This window comes from Mesocricetus auratus, unplaced genomic scaffold, assembly GCF_017639785.1.
Source record: "Mesocricetus auratus isolate SY011 unplaced genomic scaffold, BCM_Maur_2.0 Super-Scaffold_100013, whole genome shotgun sequence".
Classification (NCBI taxonomy): Eukaryota; Metazoa; Chordata; class Mammalia; order Rodentia; family Cricetidae; genus Mesocricetus; species Mesocricetus auratus.
In genome coordinates this window covers 62308259-62329267 of record NW_024429196.1, presented here as the reverse complement: position 1 = coordinate 62329267, position 21009 = coordinate 62308259, and the positions used below count along the sequence as shown (strand labels likewise).

Genomic DNA, 21009 nt, shown 5'->3' with positions numbered 1-21009 from the left:
CATTTTATGCCAGATTCTAACCCATTCAATTATTATAGCATGGTCATGATTTCTCCCACTGCTCAGGTGAGCATGTTAAGGCCCAAGGGCCCCAAAAGTGTGCAACACAGAACACAACTCTGATCAGGTGGTCTACTCATCTACTACTCAAAATATGCAGAAGAGGAAAGCAGGGTTGGGACCAGATGGCTTTCAACCCCCCTTCTACTGGTTCAAATCTTTGCTTCTTACTGCATCATAAGTTGGACATCCACTGGGGACATAGCCCCTGGCTCATCACCTATTATACTTCTAAAGCTCAATAAATACTTACTATGTGTAAGAATGTTCCACATCAATTAACAGTAAAAACCTCCAGAACAAATTCAGTCCATGCAAACAAGCAAAAAAATACCAAATCCAGCTGTTTGTTTGTTTTAATAGCCCGAATTTTGCTGCACTGCAGCTCAGAAAGGTCATTTCAAGAGAATTTCAACATTAAGATCACCTGTGTTTCAAACCGCAAAAAAGGCATCCTATAAAAGTTAATCTTGTTACCCTACTCAAAATTACAAAGTATCTCCAGTGCGGAGGAGGAGGAGGAGGAGGAGGAGGAGGAGGAGGAGGAGGAGGAGGAGGAGGAGGAGGAGGAGGAGGTAGCAGCAGTACAGAGCGGAAATGAATTAAGACAACATCGCCTCTCAGCAACCGGAAGGAAAACCCCACACACAGGCACTGCACAAGCCGCTCACATCCTACGACGGGTTGCTCAGTAGAGAAGAGCTGTCAGCTGCCCTTAGATGTAATCAGGGCAGCTGCAGAGAGCTAAGCATAAGGACACAGAGGGACTTGCTCCCACCCCTGCCTGCCGACCCAGGAGAGAGCAAAGTGACCAGTGTCACAAGATGGTCTATTCACTGTGGTTCTGCCTTCGGGTGAGTGCCAGCCACTTGCTGTGGCTTGGGGTGAGGGTAGGGCTGGAATGCATTCAGATTCTTACTTCCTGTGTTGGTGTCAGACATCCGGGCATGCCTCCACTGTTAACACCCCTTAGCAGTGGTGGGGAGGGTTCAGCCTGCACAGGAGGCAGGTGGTTCTAGGTCATGTAAAAGTCTGAGGACTCCTACTCTTTAAATCCTATTCCAGTGCTTCCTGGCGTGTTAAGTATGGGACTCTTCCTTTCTTACTGTCTTCACAGAACTTACCCTGGAGGAGATAAAGCTCTTACATTATTTTAGTCCTTTAAGTGTAGGTTGTAGTCATTTGTGGCTATGTCACTGTCAGTCCCTCTGGGGGACAAGAAACTGTGATTGATACTGAGTTGAGTGTGTGCCCAGACTCTGTGGAGAAGTTCTTACTACTTTCCCTTTAAGGAGGGCTTCAAACTGCCCTGTGTTATACCAGCTGCACTGGGCCAGTCTGGTGACTCCAACCTTACTCTTCTCTGTGTTCATTTACTTAAGTCAGTCCCTTTGCTACGCTTCTTTCTCCCCCTCTGTCTTTCTGTCTTTTATCTTTGTTGTGAGGCAAAGGATTTCAAGTAACTCCTCCCTTTTCCTGGAATGCCTTTAAAATGAATGTCACACACAAGGAATAATGTCATATATAGTGAAACTATGGAGACATTGGACACTAACTTTTTTCTATGATAAGGGAGAATGGAAGGTCCGGTCTTCCAAACTTTCTTTTGCGGTGTTCTCTTTTCCCTAGAATTTGTTTTCCCCCTTGGAACTGGGTAAAATACTGCAGCCCAACCAAATGCCTTTTCTCCTTGTCTCAGTTTTGTTGCAAACTTGGTTGTTTTCAAGGACATTCTCATTCTAAGAATGGGAATTAGAGCAGAGAGGGACAATATGCAACCAGTTTTGAATTAGAGTCCCACCATATCTCATCAGTGAGTCAATTTACCTAACAGCTATCTAGAGAGTGCTGACCATTGCCAGTCATAGTTTAAGTCAAAACCTGTAAAAATGGGAACAAACTCACACTCAAGGAGAGAAGCAGACATTAATTAATACAGGGAAGCAAGAATTGCTTTCTTCTGTACTTCAAAGCTCCGAGCCTGGGTAGTCTGTGAATCAACATGGCGTGTTAATCAGAGGAAAGCAAATTTAATTATATGTTACATAAAACTAGATGGCTCAAAGCAGGCAGGTGATTGAGGCATTTGTACCATCCTGAACTGCAGGAGGAATCTCGGGGTCTGGGTTATTAGCGGATGGTAGAGCAATAATGTGACAGTGAAGAGAAAAGCCTGCTATGGCTGATGGGTGTCCCCAGGAATCCCAGTGGAAATGAGAGGGGGTAACGTTCCTTCTCAGACTTAACAGGCATCTCTCAATGGAGCAGAGTCTCTGTTGACTTAGCCATTTTCCTGGTGCATGGACCAAGACACACTAATAAGTGAGATTCTTCTTTTCTTTCTTCTTTTTTATTAAAAACAGGTATAGTTTCTTTTATAAACAAGCAAGTGTCAAAGCTTTCATGTCTGTGAGTTCTCAAAATCACCCCTCAAAGTAGACAACACGCCTTAGGGGCATATTTTAGACGCTGTATTTTGGTGGCTTCCTACAGTCATGTTTTTGAGGTATGGTGTCCTGAACCCCGTTGAAAGTCACACAAATGGGAGGAAGGCCAGAACATACGTCTTGGAGTCGGTACATTGCCATAAGGAGCATGGAGATGAAAACTGGATAAGGTAGAGGGACTCAGGGGTTGAGATGAGAGATCCACTGTCAAACCAAGAGCGGGTAGTGAAAGGGAAAACAGAGACTCGGGATGAACCTGGAGTGTGGGAGGGTACAGGTGGCGTTGAGGATCCTACAGGCCAGTGGTTCTCAACCTGTGGGTTGTGACCCATTCAAAGGGGGGTCTGAATGAAACTTTCACAGGGGCCACATAACATATCAGATATCCTGCAATCAACAGTAGGAAAATTATTGTTATGAAATAGCAAGGAAAATAATTTTATGGCTAGGGGTCATCACAGCATGAGGAACTGTATTAAGGGGTCACAGCATGAGGAGGTTGGGAAGCACTGCTGCAGGCTGTGTATTGTATGTATGTGGCACATTCCTGTGGCCATGATAAACAAAATAGCACAAGATTACAACAAGCACTAAAGATTGCATCAAGAGGTGCAAGGAACAAGGAAGGCTGTTGCTCAGGTCACGTGGCAGAATGTTTTGCAGTCAAACTGTGTTGCAAGAATGAGCCCTCTAACCATAAAATAGTACATTACAGTAAATGTCGAAACCAGCAGCAGGTGACTTATTATCAAGAATCATATAAGTTGGGTATGCCATGCTTAGATCTGATTGGTAGTCGGTTTTCTCAGTATCACCGTGCATGAATGGATGATATGGTGTAGGATGACGTAGTAACTGTGTTCTAACTGGGGGACAGGACTTTTCAGCTCCACCAGAATGTGACAGGGCCATCATTGTATACACAGCCCATCACTGACTAACGTTATTTGGCGTGTCAGTGTGGTTCAGTCTTATTATCCAATGGCCATGTGCCCTTGACCTGAGATAGCTTGGTTTTGAGATCTCTCCTATCCATTCAAGGGCTGCAGTGGGAGTGAGGTGGTGGGTGACATTCTTCATTCCTCTGATGTCATCCTGGAGAGAGGGCACAAGCACTGTCTCAGGAAAAGCTCCTTGTGATGTGACATATCTCTCCAAGGGTTCATATCTTGCTACGAATAACTTTTGCCTCCTTGGCCGTTCTGTCTCCTCCACAAAGCATTAGAGCAAAATTTTCTGGGGTGTGGAGCATACCCTCATTTCACATGGTGTAAAATGGCAGTTAGGGTCTTAATCCATTTGAGTCATATGGATTTTTTTTAGTATTTCATTTCTGTGGTCCATTGATTTTAGCCCCAGCAATAATTTTTAGTGTGTACTGGCAAAGTCTGTTTGGCCTCATCTAAAAATGCACATGGACACATGGTGTTTCTCTCTCTCTGTCTCTCTAAATATACATGTTCTTATCTTTTTATGTAGATAGACAAATAAAGAGACAGATTACACACTCACATATGTGATATATGTATATATTATACACTCATATGTGTGTTTATGTATAGAGAGAGAAAGTGCCTGTTTGATAACTGAAAATAAATCCAATCTTTTTTGAATAATTTATTTTATGTGCATTGGCGTGAAGGTGTCAGATCTACTGGAACTGTAGTTACAGACAATTGTGAGCTGCCATGTGGGTGCTAGGAATTGAACCTGGGTCCTCTGGAAGAACAGTCAGTGCTCTTAACCACTCAGCCATCTCTCAGCCCCCAATGCAAACTTACTGTATGTATTCTTGTGTGACTTAGTCTTTGACTCAATATTGTTTTCCAGGCTTAGACATGTTGATGCAGAGGTATCGATAATGGCCTGGGATAGCTCAGTGGTAGAACCATTAGCCAGCTCATGTGAGGCCAGAGTTTTACCTTTAACCCCCAGCATATGAGAGAGAGAGAGAGAGAGAGAGAGAGAGAGAGAGAGAGAGAGAGAGAGAGAGAGAGAGAGAGAGAGAGAGAGATTTTGATGGATGGATGGATTGATTGATTGACGATTGATGAATGGTTAACTTAATTTTACAGCAGTATAGTAGTCAATCGTGTGAACTCATGACAGTCTGGTGTCTCTATAAATTTACAGTGTTAAGCAATGTGCAACTATGCAGGCTCTGAGCTAGGATGTTAAGTCTTAAGAGGTTACAATGGCTCTTAAATTCTCCCTCTCTCCAGAACAAAGTACTGTACTGTCAGCAAAGACATAAGGCTGAACCTGAGTTAGAGACAAGCTTTAGGAGCCCAAATAGCAACACACACCCCTGTCATCCTGCACCAGGGAGGCTGAGGCAGAAACTGAGAGCTTGGTGGCCTGAGCTACATAGTGAGATCCTATCAAGGACAGGAGGGAGGAGGTGAGGGAGAGGAGGAAATGAAACAAGTTAAGCAGACATTAGGAGAAGATGGATTAGAAGCTTGAGAGACAAGGGAAGAGCTGGGCTGGGAGGATGAAGCACTGTAAGTAGACATTAAGAGTGAATAAATTAAAAGCTTGAGTAACAGGGGAAGTTGTTATCAGAGGAGAGATGAGACTTCTAAAATGGGAGAAGGAAGAAGGAAAAGATAAACATACCTCAGAATGTGAGAAAGAAAAAGATTGTGCCCAGCTCAACCTGTGCAGGTTTGGGGAAATTACAACTTTCACTTTTACCATCTACTTCCCCATCACACTAAGCCCATCAACCCTTGGGGAAGGGTCCATGTAAGGACCTCCCTTCCCGAAGCCTGGGCCCCAGCAGATCAGGTGCAAGTGCCGGTTGCTTAGCTTGATGCTAGAGAGAGCCAGAGCTCCTAGGGTTCTCACTAGGGAGTTTCCCATGAATGTAGCCTTTGTCTTTCCTTCCATCCAGGGGCTGTGCTGCGGCCACACCATCATCCAATGGCATTCCTGTGGCCCGCTAGTAACCTTTTGACTCCTTCCCATGACTCTGAATTCCCCACCCACAGCCTCCCTTGCAGTGAGAGGAAACACGTAGAGGAAGTGAGACTGGGGGTGGTCCTGTGTGGCCCTGGGAAGCAGAGTGGCAAGCTGGAGCCTTGGGTCACACCAATGGATGCAGCTTCAGCAAGTCACAGTCACGGGCTGACCGGAAGCTGTGGCTCACTGCTGCTGCCCAGCGTCGTGGGAGAGGATCCCAACTCAAGGAGATAGCCAGGGTATCCGCACTGAAAACCCCAAGAGTGGTTTCTATTGAGTGAGTATCACCTTTACACCACCAGAAAGTTGGAAAATCCTAACTGGGGCCTTTCTAAATTGAGGACCGTATTATATATACAAAGTGTGGGGTGTGGGGAGACAGGGTTTACTCTAGTGTAGGAGCTGTCAAGCCTCAAGCCAGTAGGATGCTGCATTGGCCAAGGGCCTTTGTCTAGTTAGGCCTGCCCTCCCCCCACAATGTGGATACCCATCCTAACATATTCACAATTAACTGAGTTCCATATAAGTCTTGTGAGAATCCTCAGAGTAATTATCAATGTGTTATACCTATGTATATCAACCTAACCAAGTTGATGCATAAAGTTAACTGTCTCAGATTCTGTCCTGCTTTTCAGAAACTTGGTATTCACAATATTCACAATTGCTGAGAGCCTAGTAGATTCAAGTGATGTTCTAGGCCCTAGGACTACATCATGAAGCTGGCAGACAAGCCCCATCCTCAAGCAGATCATATATGGAGGTGGCGGAGAAGGTCTAAGTAAAAAGAACTGAAGTCTTCATGGTAGATTTAAGACCTCCGAAAGCACTGTGAGTTCAGTTCATGCCAATCAAATTTGCATTTTCCCTTTCTAAACATTTTGGAATATAACAAAGAAAGGAATGAAGATTTTTCACTTTAAGGACTTTGTTACCTATCAGGATAACAGATCTAAGGGCATGATAATGTAAAGCACACTCTAACACTTACACACAACATGGCATCCATTATACAGCTTTCAGTGGTCCTGGAACATAGAACTCAGTTGTGAGAGACCAAGAGAGCGAACAATTACATGTAATTGCACTAAAAATAAAATGGCCAGAGTCATTTGTGCACACTTATTTCACATTCTTCACAATTTCTCTATTTTTTTTATGTCCAGCCTGTTCAAAGAAGGACTTGAGAGGTGACTGCTTTGGGAAAATATAGCATGACTCGACAGTATGCATTGGTTTTCTCTGCATGGCTATTTATTTCATTAGCCTCGTGTGTGTGTGTGTGTGTGTGTGTGTGTGTGTGTGTGTGTGTGTGTGCATACATGTGTTAAAAGAGAATAGGCATAAGAAATCAAGGCACTGGTTCAGAACTGGGAATCTCTTTGCTTACAATGAATGTGTCTGCGTTGGCCCGCTGTGAAATCACACACATGGCCATGGGCTAGGAAACAGAAAAAAAGAACATCAACCTTTCTTAAGAAATGTGACAGTCAGAGGCAGAAGGCCCCCATCTGCTGCAGTTTAGATACTGAGCCCAAAGTTCCATGTGTTAAAGGCATTCATTGTGCTATGAGACGGTGGAACCTGCATGGGGTGAGGGCTAGCAGGAGGGACTTAGGTCACTGGAGGCATGACCTTGAAGGGAGATTGGGACTCCAGGCATTTCTTTTGTTTCCTAATTTGAAGGTTTGTGATCCTCTTTGCCACATGTTCCTCCTGTTAGATGCAGCCTTGTCACAGGTCTAAGCAACAGAGCACCTAACCACGGGTGGTACTGGTGACTTTTCTGATTGCCATGACCGAGTACGTGACAAAGCTCGGTTCCAGACAGGATGTGGTTCATTGTGATGAGGGAAGCTTGGCGTCGAGAGTGACTCTAGCTGGGGAGGCAGGAGCCTGGGGTGGCTGGTCACGGGGTGGCAAGGATAAGGGAAATATGACCTCCCCCAACCACTTGCCATCTGCCACAGGTGAGAGAGCCAGCCTTGGGGGCATGAGAATGGAAGAGGTGGCTTTGCCCCTTGCCAAGTCCAGCAGTCTGGAGAGTGGGCCCTGCAACTCATCGGGGCAAAATGGTAGAGCTGACCGACCCTAGTGTAAGGGCGGGAGAGCTGGACCTGAGGGTGTGAGAGCAGGAGGACTGGGCCTGCTTCTTGCTGTCTGCTACATTGGGCGAGCTAGTTGTGGCAGTGCTGGAGAACTAGCCCAGGAGGCAAAGGTGAGGGAGAGCTGGCAGGCTGACCAGCCCAGCTGCTACCCAAGCCCAGAATCAGGACTATAATGTAGCCCACCCCAACACCCACCTCATCTATGAAAGGGCTAAACCTGCAGATCCAAAGCTACAGGATCTCCATGACACAAGGCAACAAGAAGATATCTAAGAGGAATCCCAGTGAGGGCCCAGTAGTAATAGTGTAGAAGAAGCCATAGGCCTCGAACCAGACCAGTGAGCCACTGCAATGAACGCTTACAAGATGTATGGACTGAAGGGTAAGCTCTGTGACTCACTGGGCCACACTACTGCTTCTATGTCAAGACTTTTTTTTTACTTGTTTTGTTTTGGGGGAGTTTTTGTTTTGTTTTACCTTTAAATTTTGTTTTGGGGGGGCAAAGTTGTAAGGGTAGAGGGTGTAAGCAAGGGATCAGTGACATGAGTGAGATCGAGACACATGATATGAATTCCACAATCAATAAAAAGTTAAAACAACCCTAACTTAAGAGCCTTGGGAAAGAGCTGTGAGGCTGTATTCCTCCCTCAGTCAGCTCTGTAGCCACATCCCACATTGCCATGCAGCTCTCTCTCACCATGCCCATGTCACCCCTCAGACACTCTTCTTGGAACCCATCTTTCCCAGCAGAGGATACAGTAAGAGCCTGCACTCTCTTGTCTCTGGACTGTCATCTCCATGGCCTTAGGGTTCTATTTTTTCTCCACATATCAGCACATAGGAAGTGCTTGAATGAATGAACAAATCAATGAATCAATGAATGGTCAAGTGAGTGTTGGAGTCTAGATCTCTGAGATGGGGAAGAGGGCTCTGTGCTCATAAGAAGCCGGCCAAAGTGACCTTGCTATAGCAAGGTGCTGAGAAGAAAGCATGAAGAAACTGACTTGAGCAGAGGTGTGTGAGCTTTAGTGAAGGGATCCATAGTGCAGAGGTAAGATCTGGGGTCACCCCCTTCTGCACCTTGCCCAAGAGGACAGGAGGTCAGGCAATGGCTGAGCAATGAGCAGAACACTCCATCCAGTTGTGCACATGGTAGGCAAAGTAAGACTTCTTCAGGAGAAGTAAATTCGGCCTTGCTCCCATGTTTGGATAACAGCCCAATGGATAAACAGAGTTTCATCATAGCAGAGCAAAGAGTATCTCTGGACTGAAATTTTTACAGAGAAAATATTGCTGGCTGCTTTGACTTTCAGAACCCTTTAGCAATGCTCCATGCGGCCTCGTACTCCAAACCTGCCTAGCACTCGGGCCCTGGCCTTCCGCCTTCCCTACAAGGATGATTTAGCAGAGGATTCTATCTCCCGAGCTATGTTTCACAGACAGTTTTTCTACGTATCACTTAGCATCCTTGACAGTATTTCCTGAGAGAGGTGTTGGGCCTCTCCTTGTCATATTTTCTTTCTAATATTTTTTTTCTGAGTAGCATTGAAGGGCAACTTAGCCCTAGCACTCCTCACTAGAGTTCAGCCTGACGCAGGCTTTCTTTTAGGAACTATGTGTGTGAAATGCAGGGGCCCACATGATCTGAGTACCTATAGGTAGCGTCCTAATAAATTACATTTGGGAGTATGCTACTGTTAAAAACAATAGGGGGCAGGGTTAAGAAGGTATGAGTACCAAGATTAAATCAACAAACAGCAAAATATTCAGTGTCATACTAGTTTCTTTTAAGATTTATTTATTTTATGGCTATGTGAGATTTGCCTGTGTGTATGTATGTATACCTTTTATGTACCTGGTGTCTATAGAGGTCAGAAGAGGGGGCTGGATTCCCCACAAGTGGATATGGATGGATATGAGCTCTGTGGGTACTGGTAACCAAACCTGGGTCCTCTATAAAAACAAGTACCCTTATCCACTGAGCCATCTATTTGGCCCCATAAGCTTATTTTTTAAAATGACTTTTTCATCTATTTTTGCAACAAAAGTCTAACAAAATGTAGATCCTGTAATCTTTAAAAATGGGATGGGATTACTACACAGGCTTCCTTTATGCAACCAACAGTGCCAATCTTCTAGAACTTTCAAGTGAGTTTGTTATTTTCATTATTAACAAATTCAGGCATCCTGTAATATATCGATGTGTGTGTATATTGGCACATACACTTCAGTGCATCGGAGAATCTGTAATTGAAGGAATTGGAGAATTGTTAAATTTTTGTGTTGTCTTAGTTACTGCTCTGTTTCTATTAAGTGACATCATGACCAAGACAACTCTTCTAAAAGAAAGCACTTAATTGGGGCCTGACTTATAGTTTCAGAGGTTAGTCTGTTTTCATCATGGTGGTAGTCAGGAAGGCAGGGTGCTAGAGAATAGCCAAGAACTACATCCTGAGAGAGAGAGAGAGAGCAGAGACAGAGACAGAGACAGAGACAGAGACAGACAGAGACAGAGAGACAGACAGAGACAGAGAGACAGACAGAGACAGAGACAGACAGAGAGAGAGAGAGAGACAGAGACAGAGACAGACAGAGACACAGAGACAGACAGAGACAGACAGAGACAGAGAGACAGACAGAGACAGAGACAGACAGAGACACAGAGACAGACAGAGACAGACAGAGACAGACAGAGACAGAGAGACAGACAGAGACAGAGACAGACAGACAGAGAGAGAGAGAGACAGAGACAGAGACAGACAGAGACAGAGAGACAGACAGAGACAGAGACAGACAGAGAGAGAGACAGACAGAGACAGAGACAGAGACAGACAGAGACAGACAGAGACAGACAGAGACAGAGAGACAGACAGAGACAGAGAGACAGACAGAGACAGAGAGACAGACAGAGACAGAGACAGAGAGAGAGAGAGAGAGAGAGAGAGAGAGAGAGAGAGAGAGAGAGAGAGAGAGAGAGAGAGAGAGAGAGAGAGAGAGAGAGAGAGAGAGAGAGACCGGGCCTGGCACAGACCTTTGAAATCTCAAAGCCCAACCCCAGTGACACACTTCCTCCAACAAGGCCACACCTACTCCAACAGTCCACCAACTGGGAACCAAGGATTTGAATATATGAAACTATAAGGGGCCATTCTTGTTCACCACACAGATGAAGAATTGTTAAAACTTTATAGTAAGTCTCAGATCTATATTGTTTATTTCTCTTGTTAATTTGGTAACCAATAATTGCCAAAACAGAACAGAAAGTGAAAACATTTTCTAAGCTACATAGAAGCAACAATGTGCACTTTGCCTAAGGAGACCCCCTCAGGAAACAATTAGCAACAGTGCACGTTGAGACATAATGGCTGGGACTCAGGAGATGGACAGATACAAGGGCGCTAGATTTGGTGTGACTAAGGAAGCCAGCAGTGGCCCAGGGTTCAGATTCCACCTCTTCTACACTCCTGTCATGTTCCCTGGAACAAGTCAGTCTCCCATTTACAAAGGACTTGACAAGTCCTATCTCACTGGGCAGTTTTGAATATGAGTTAAAATGCAATCGCACACAAAGCGCCTCCAACTATGGCTGAGACCTTAAGGTGATTGATTCTTCTTTCTGTGTAGGAGTGAGGCTGGGGGTGCAGCATAGATTGTAGAGAGCTTGTTTACCATGCTCAAGACCCTCCCTATAGTCAATTCCCCAGAAGCATATAAACCAAGTGTGGCGATATATGCCTGCAATCCTAACACTCGGGAGGCGGATGCAGTAGGATCAGACATTCAAGGTCATTCTCAGCTGTATAGTAAGTTCCAGGCCAACCTGGAATATGAGAGGGCTACAAGGATTTAGCAAGAAAGAGAATTGCATCAGAGACCAAGGGAAAACAAGCAAAGCCGAAATGCATCTACAACATTTCAGCTCAACTCAGTTCAGCCGCAGAACACGGTCACGTGATGTCTAGAGCTGATGAGAACAAAGGGGGTCTTGAAGCAGTTTTGTTCTTATACAGACCGACCTGTGGTCACCAGCCATTGGTCATCAAACATGTTCTGGGTCTCTGCAGTGTGCTGAGCACTGGTGAGCCCAACACAGACATGACCACCACCAGCATGAACCTTTTCAAATAGATTTAAGTTGGAAAATTGCTAGGCTCCTTTGCTCTGGTGTGTGTTGACTTGTACCCAGGTTTTGTTTGGTGTAGCAGACTTTCAACACTGGCAGTACTTTTTAAAAACATGTATCTATTACATGTGTGTCTGTTTTCTCATGAGCACATGCATGCATGACACCAAGTGTGTGTGGAAGTCAGAGAACAACTTTTGGTGGTCAGCTTTCTCCTTCCACTGTTTGATTTGGGGGACAGAACTCAGGTCATCAGGCTTTGGGGCTAAGTGCTTTTGCCCACTGAGCCTTCTAATTGCTCCTCAACACTGACAACTCTTGTGTGCTAATGAATTATGGAATAAAAAAGTGTTGCTAGATTTGTTATGCTGATTATTTATAAATCAAACAGATCTTCATTGCTTTGCCCTTCTTGAAATTATGTTTATGTTTCTGATGCACCTCCATCCCTCTCTCTCCCTCTCAAAGTGCAAACATCCACTAAGGACCAATGCCCACAGGAGACGAGTGCCAGGGTGTCCCTGAAACGTTACACTCACAGCTTCTCCTTGGCTAACAACTTTCCTGCTTCACTCACAGAAATACTTGGGAATATGCCCTTGAGAGACAGCAGCTACTGCCTCTGACCACAATTGGGGAAAGCCCTTGGGAAAGCCAAAGCTGATCTTCTTGAACTACTGAGAATTCTGATGGGGATCCCAAGTTCACACAGCTGAGCAGGGTTTGTACACAGGAGGGCTAGGCAGATGATGCCAAAAGGGCTAGTAGCTCCATTTACAGAACTCCAGTGACTTGTTGGTTCATAGGGTATCATTCAGTCTTCAAATCACATTGCCATAGATGGAGCTAAGAGTTTGGTCTCCTGGGAAGAGTTAAAAATCAGATAGGAGCCATCATAAGAATTTCCACGACAAGCCTTCTAGCAGAAGCAGAGACTTGCTAATTGTAGTGTACTCTAAATCGAACTACAGTCTAGCATTTATGGGGAAAGATCAGAAGGTTTCAGTGATGATCGTTGGTGGGGGAAATCTCTGAATATGACAAGCATGGTGGGCTCCTTCAGTGAGGAGAAGACTGCACTGGGACACCAGTCAATATTCCTTTCTCTGAGATTCTTTCCAACAGTAAAAATTGTTAAAACATATTTGTGCTGGCTGTATATTTCAAAAGTTCAACCATATAATCACTTTCACAGGCACCCCACACTGCCCTGCCTAGGTTTCCAACATTTCCTTGATGAAGCATGATTACAATAGAAAGGAATGCTATTCTTCTCCAGCCATGGGGAAGCATTTGTCTTCCTTAGTCTCCGAAACTAAATCACTGGCTGCGACAGAGGCCTTGACCTAAATCTTAATTGATGCTCATGGCCTGTTTAGACCACTGTGTGCAACTTAACCAGACAGTCCCAGGAGGAAGGATTAAGGCAGCCACAATAGGGAAAAGGCTGATATTTTGACTGACTATTCATGGAATTTATTGCTATGCCCATTCCACCTATAATTTAGCTTTATTAGGTTTGGCTCTTGGGACAATCCTTTTTTCTTAATGTTCAGTAGAGTGAAAATGCATTACTATTTTATGTTTAAGTGTTCTCTTTAATCTATGCTCTAATAAACATCGTTAATTTAGCCAAAACATTGATTTAGCGTGACATGATGGCTCTTATCTGTAATCCTAGGACTTGAAAGTCTGATTCAGGAGAACTTCTGCAAGTTCACATCTAACCTGAGCTACATAGTAAGGTCTAGACCACCCAAAACTAGAGTGAGACCCTGTCTCAAAACAACAAAACAAAAAATAATAGCAGCCAACCTTAGCATATTAATTTTTTGTTTGCTCCGCATATTAATCATTTTATTGGATTTTTACAGTGGGTCTAGTAATTGTTGGTTTCATCCTTCTCTTTACTGATAACAAAGCTCAGGCGATTGCAGTGGGAGGTTGTAAGTAAAAATTTGGGCAGCTGATCAAATGATGCAGGTGTGACTGGAACCCAGGGCTTCTGGCAAAGGGTTTGCTTGAAGAGTTCTTCCAGTGACAATACAATGCCTTGCCAGGGTCTTGGCACCATTTATATCTTTGCTGTGAAGACTACCAGTTTTCCTCAGACTAACATGCCTTGAATTTCAAGACAGGGTTGTCTTCCTTTTTTATATCCATGTCTCATGCTTTATCCTCCATACTGGCTACTAGAATTATCCTGAATGGAAAACTCCCGTATGTATGAAGTGTCCCTTGCTCCTTTACCCCTCCCTTTCTGTCATTCATGACAGTAACGGTGTCTTTTCAAGTACAGAACATCCATAGGTTTCTTCAATTTTACTTTATCAAACTGAACTAGCAAGGATGGATTTGATCCCATGGCTGTCAATCATTATAACTCCAAGCCCTTGGCCTTTCCATGCAAAGGAGTGTTTTAGAGTGTAATAAGCACTGCTTTTCTAAGAAAGAAAACTTCAAGGATTGCAGACAGGGGTAAAGGCGCCTGTCTTTCCGCATTCCTGCTGTCTACCACTCTGGCAGCCTGGGCTCTCACATGATCACCTCACTATAGTATCATCATTATCCTCTCCTCGGTGTGGCTCATCACAGACAGGCCTTGAATACGAATAGCTTTCCTTTAAAAGAAATGCAAGAATAGATCTGTGGGAGGCTGAGATCCTTTGATTTCCTCCATGGAAACAGGCTGTCTCTTTATTCATCAGAAGGCTTGAAAGTAGGAGGGAGAGTTGAGAAATAATGATTTCAGTAAACCAAATGTTACTAACAAAGTGTGCCCAGTTGATGGTGTGTAGATGGAAATTTCTGTCCCACCCAGTCCCACAGCTGTTCAGTCCCAAATATAATATAACACAGAGGCTTATATCATTTGTAAACTCTTTGGCTGATGGCTCCGGCTTCTTTTTTTAAAAGATTTATTCATTTATAATGTATACAGTGTTCTATTTGCATGTATGCCTGCAGGCCAGAAGAGGGCACCAGATCTCACTATAGATGGTTGTGAGCCACCATGTGGTTGCTGGGAATTGAACTCAGGTCCTCTAAAACAACAGCTAGTTCTCTTAACCTCTCAGCCATCTCTCCAGCCCATGACTCTGGCTTCTTATTGGCTAGCACTTTCTTAAGTATGCAAATGGAGTTCTTAATTGGTCTAGATAATAAAAAGCAGGAGTCAGATATAGAGGGAAATGCTGAGAGATCAGAGAGAAGGAGCAAGCCACAGCACACCTTACCTCCTTAGTGTCTCAGCAGACAAGAGAGCAATTTCCTACTTATATCCTCTTTCTTCTCAGCTACCCCACTTCCTGTCTGTACAGATCTTCAGACCTCTATGGCTAGCTAGTGGCAAGCTCCATTCTCTGACACTCAGATAGGCTTTATTTGTACAAGCAATATATCACCATAGGGTGGGTAATAGAAAATATGGTCACCATAAAAGAGGGGCTTCCATAAATAAGCTAATGCTTCTAAACACCCAGCTTGCCATGCTGACTTCCTCATTGTCACCTACTGTGCCTGTTGACCCTCCAAGCTGGGAAGCGAGAGGCCATTGAAGCCAAGAGAGAGGAAATGCAGGACTTACTTTGTCTTAGAAAGAATCTGTCATAATAAATATTATTGTACAACAAACAAACGGGGAGTGGAATGAGTTTCATACTATAGCTTTTCCTTTCCCTCAAAGATATTTCCATTTCTTAGGAGCATTCTATTGGTCAGTGGGACTGTGATATTCCGTAAGGATGTGGAAGGGATGTGGGGGGAGTGCATAATGATATAATAATAGGCTGTGTAGTGCTCTGCATGCTCCCGGCAAGCACACCTGCCCTGATTCAAAACCACCATATGAGGGTGGTAGCAATCCTACAGTTTTAGGGTATGCATAGGGGTTAAAAAGCAGCCAGTCTGTGTGGGTCCATGTAAAGGGAAAACTTTTCCTTGAGAGAAGCCTTCCCACCAGCCTGGTTCTAGAGCCGCACCAGTCCCAAATAAAAACACAGGAGGCTATATTAATTATGAAGCTGTTGGCCTTGCTTGTTTCTTACTGGCTAGCTCTGACTTAAGTAATTACCCCATAATTGTTAATCTAAGTATTTCTCTTACTGGAGAATAGTTGCGGGCTTCCTACCCCATGGCATTACATCTTGACTCTCTGTGTTTCTCTTGTCCCACCTATCTTGATTCCCTATTGGCCAGCAGTGCTTTATTGACAAATGCACAGGACTTCCCCCAACAGGTCCATACAATGTCAAAGACTCGTGCGGCCTTTGTAGTTTCTTAACCTCTTCATGAATTACCTTTCTCGCCTTTAAATAATAATGCCATAGTTACTTTAAATGATAATGCCATATCCCATGGGAAGAAGATTCCCAAGGTTACCCTCAAGTACACTGACTGGTTGAATGAGGCACAGGGTTCAGCATGCAGTTACACTCACAGTTAAGTGATGCTACATCAAGAGGACACAAGCCAGGATCCACAAAGGGAGGAGACCTGGCATCAGCTACCGGGAATCTTGTCCCCATGGAGTTAAACAGGATGCACATGACTCTTCCAACAATGACTTATGTGGGATGTGGAATGTTGTCTATCTGGGAAGCTCATTATAGACTTGGTGCCAGAGTATTGATTGGGGCTGGTCATTTAGACACTCTCTGTATTAATCACAATTCCAGACTCCTGGAAGAAAAGCAGTGTTTTGGCACAAGGCACATGTTTTCACATATAACTAAGTGTGTATGGAATAGTGGGAGTCTTCTATAAGGCCTCAGATGTGAGCCAAGAGCCAGCCTTACAAGCAGGGCTTCCGGAGAACAGTGGTTTCAGTCCTGCCACATTCATGCTTCTCTGCCTTATTGGATTGTTGGGAAATTAGATGATGAATTTGTATCCTGACAACACTGCCTTATACTTGATAAACTCTAAAAGTTTTTAAGTAATTACTGGTAAATGAGACAGAAATATTGAGACCTAGAATTACTACAGAGCAAAAACTAGCTAACTAGAATTTGAATTCCCATCTGTCTGACTAAAAACCATCCATCCACGCATCAGTTCACTCTACTATAACATGAACAAAATGGCCTCCTTCTTCAAACCACTACAGAATGGAGTTGGGAGCTCTCTCCTCCCTGGGTACCAGTGGAGGAGCCTTTAAGTATGGGTGATGATATTGAGTGCATAGCTTCAAACAATAGCAAATTATGGTGCAGAGTCCTCATTGGTTAACCCTTTTCAGACTACATTCTAATTGGATTTCTCATTGCTCTGGTAAATATCATGACCAAAAACAACTTGGTGGGTGGGGGGGAGCTTCACCTGATACAATCCATCATTGAGGGAAGTAGGGGAAAGAACAAAAGCAGACAGCATGATGGGATATTGCTCGTGGGCTTGTCTCTCTAGCTCAGACTTAGCCAGCTTATACATCCCGGGACCACCTTCCCAGGAGTGGTATCACCCATGTCAATCAACAGCAAGAAAATGCCCCCCCAGACATGTTCACGGCCTGTCTGATCCAGGGAATCTCCCAATTAAGACTCCCTTAAATAATAACTCTAGGCTATGTTAAATCAACAGCTGAAGCTAACTAGAAGAAAGTTTATGGGCTACGACTTTAATGAACCAAGAAAGCTTGGTCTGGATTCTGAAACATCTCTCCTACTCAATTAGTCATACTTTCCTGATGTTCCTTGTGTTTCAAGATATGTATCCCTGATGCCCCAAGAATTTCTTTTAGTAAGATCTATGAAAATTAGAAATCATCCAGCTATAAAGTTTTTTAGGCTTAAAAATTCATTGCAAAGGGCTTTCCCTTGTTTACCCCTCCCCCAAATTCCATGGAAGCCATAGTCAATTTCATTTATTAAGAGATGGCTTCTGCCTCGTGTTTCTCTAGGTTTGAGGGCAGCAGAAGTAACTGTGTTAGTCAGAGTTCTCTAGAGGAACAGAAATGATAGAATAAATCTCCCTCCCTCCACATACACAGAGACACACACATAAACACATATACACATATATAGTATGTTTATATATATAAATTTAAAATTATATATAAAATACATATTTAAATATATATAAATTCCATTTTTTGGAATGGCTTAAAGGCTATGCTCCAACTAGTCCAACAATGGTTGTCTACCAATAGAAGTCTAAGAATCCAGTAGTTCAGTTCACGAGGCTGGATGTCTCAGCTTGTCTTTAGTATATTCCAGAATCCCAAAGAAATGGGCTCTAATGCCAGTGAAGGAATGGACTTGCCAGTGAGAGGGAGGGCAAGCAGGCAAAGGGAGAGACTTTCCTTTATGTAGACTGCCATGAGAAGATGTGGCCTGGATTGAAGGTGGATCTCCCCACCTCAAAAGATCAGGGTTAAAAGTGGGCCTTCCCACCTCAGACAATTTAATCAAGAAAAATTCCTCACAGGTATACCCAGTCACTTGGATTTCAATTAATTTCAGATGTAGTCAAGTTGACAACCAAAAATGGCCATCACAATACCCAACAGCTAGCTTAAATGTACACTAGGCAACTGTGGTGCCTGTCAACCTGACTAATTCACAGAATGCCTGCATTGAAATGAGTGCAGCCAATTGAGAGAGAGCTTTTGATTAAAAGACTAGAGGGTCTATAAAGAGGGAAAGGGGTAGAAGAATTCCTCAGAAGTCAAAACTTTCCTAAAAGTTACTTCATTAGTGGGTCATTGCTATCTGGTCACAAAGTATGATAAAGCAACTTTTCATGAATCATTTCCTTCACTGTTGGAATTGTTAATTGCTATGCATCTACTTTTTTCCAATAAGCAAAGATTTCTGTAGACCTTTTAATCATTTTCATTCCTTTAGAGTCTAGATTTAGACATAGTGAGTGTTCAGTATAGATCAGATTAATCAACATGCAAACCCAGAAGCATTCAACTTTAAACAAGGTGATTCATCTTTGGGATTTGTGGTTGATACCATCCCAGGTGAGTAGGTGTCTATTTCCTTGATGGTTATAGTCAACCTAGTCCCAAATCTTGACACCTACATAAAATCACTTCCTTTGGCAAGAAAAGTGTGATGGTTTGAGTGAGAATGGCTCATATATTTGAACGCTTAGGCACCAAGGAAGTAGGATTGTTTGGGAAGGATTGGGAGGTGTAGCCTTGCTGGAGGATGCATACTGGAAGTGAACTTTCCCTTTCCCTTTTGCATTCCCTTTCGCTTTCCAAAGCCCACTCCAGACACAGTGTCTCTCTGTCTCGCTGCTTACTGCCTATGCATAGGATGTAAAGCGCTCAGCTACTGATCCTGTGCCATGCCCACTGGGGTGATCATGGACTAATCCTCTGAAACTGTAAGCAATCCCCCAAATAATGAATGCTTTCATTTGTAAGAGTTGCCTTGATCATGGTTTCCTTTCAGAGCAATAGAACTAAGACAAAAAGTAAGCAAGAGAATGGAGTTATCACAAAATAATGTGAATGGAACAGTCTAATATCATAATTAGAACATGTGTGTTTGAACTCATGGAATATGTTGGTTAAAGTACTGGTTGCTTCTACCTGGGCCCATGGACGCTACTACTGAATGATTTAAGATGTGTCAAGTAGAAGTAAGCCATCAGGAACAGGAAAAAAAGAGAGAAATGAAAGACCAAAATTAAATGAGGCTAGTGTCAGCTCAGATTACTATGACAGAGAGCCACAAATTTATTTCTTGAGGTACCACCATGGTTGAGGTTCTGTTCCCTGGATAGTAGGTGTTGCCTTCTTGTTGTATTCTCACATCTTAAAAACAAAACAAAACAGGTGAGAGATCACTATTTGGTCTTGTGATCAAGGCACTAATCCATTCATGAGGATTCCACACTCATGTTATAATATTTCAAAAAGGCCCTGCCTCCTAACACCAGCATGTTAGTTGAAGGGTTCAGTTCATTAAAGTCAATGTACTGCCATTCATTAAGATTTATTTTTCTTAATGTGCCTCCAAAATATTCCCTGGATATTTGTGACTCTGCCTTGCTCAGGCTAATTTCTACCCATTATGCCAGGCTTAGCTTATATGTGTATAAACTCTCTCTCTCTCTCTCTCTCTCTCTCTCTCTCTCACACACACACACACACACACACACACACACACACACTCCAACCACCAATATGGTTATAATGTCCTTCCATGTGTTACAACTCTTCTCCCTGAAGGGGTGTTCTAGAACAGTCTAGTCCCTAAGAATGAGAACTGGCAGAAAGGTGCTACAAGATCAAAGGGAAGAGTTTACAAATCTAGTATTACACAGAATACAATTTATTGATCAACTTATGATCCTAGGATGCAGCAATACCAAGTAGAACTCTATTTGAGTCAGAAGAAGGTATATGTATGTTGGTTAGGCTAAAGGTGACTTCACTAATCCTGAATGTACCTACTCTATCTTGAGAAAACATCAATGTCAAACACATCCCAGAACCAGGATCCAGCTGAAATACTTTGATGCCACTCTAATCATTTAGCTTATTTATAGTTTCCTGAGAGACAGTACAGGAAACATAAAAACCAGCTCTGACATCTCTCGGATAATTGTGGTGGTTATGACACAAGATGGCTGCCCTCATGTCAAATTGAATGAGTTTCTTTGTAAATTTCCCTTGACTGTGTTACTATCTTCCCTTGAGAGGGACTGAGTCTTATTCCATTGGCAGTGTCATAAAACCCTAGAATTCAGAGCTGGAAAAGGCCATCATCTCTCCAGTCAGTGCCACTTTAATAAATGAAACCTACAGAACTCTACCGCTGTCTGGATGGCTCTGTGTGATTACTACACATCTGTCAACTATGTTGCACTGAAAGGCTGCTTGTCCCTTGGTGGTAAGAAATAGCTCTCAAGGTATCAAGGAACAAAGGGGTGAACCAACATCCCCACCTAGAAAACACTCCCATGGCCAAGACCATGTCTAATGGAGTGGATGGAACATGATATAAAAGAGAAGGCTTTTCAACTCTGCCTGACAACAATGGATGAAGCGGTGATTTAGGGGCTGATTTAATTATTTCAGTTATCATCATTGAACACGATATCTTGCAAGGACATGAGACATGAATTTGCGAACAGTGAGAAGAACCTATGGGTCACTTTATACTTACTTATATGTAGTTATTTCTATTGTGTGAATTTGTCCTGGGCAAACTAGCCCTCCCTTTAACTATGGGGAGAAAAGGAGTTGTGCTTTCAAGTAGGATTGTTGCAACTGCAGGCATAAGCCACCATGTCCTTTTACATGGGTTCTAGGGGGTCAAACTCAGCTCATCAGGCTGTTGGCAAGGGA

At 43.4% G+C, this 21009-nt stretch overlaps 1 protein-coding gene across 1 annotated transcript in view; it reads left to right on the top strand.

The window, feature by feature from the left end:
• Positions 1–715: 715 nt before the first annotated feature.
• Nedd9 (neural precursor cell expressed, developmentally down-regulated 9) overlaps positions 716–21009 on the top strand; it is a 176675-nt gene continuing 156381 nt past the window's right edge. Inside the window, exon 1 of the mRNA XM_040755884.1 lies at positions 716–914. The gene's annotated coding sequence lies outside the window, so the exon portion shown is untranslated. The remainder of the gene's footprint in view (positions 915–21009) is intronic.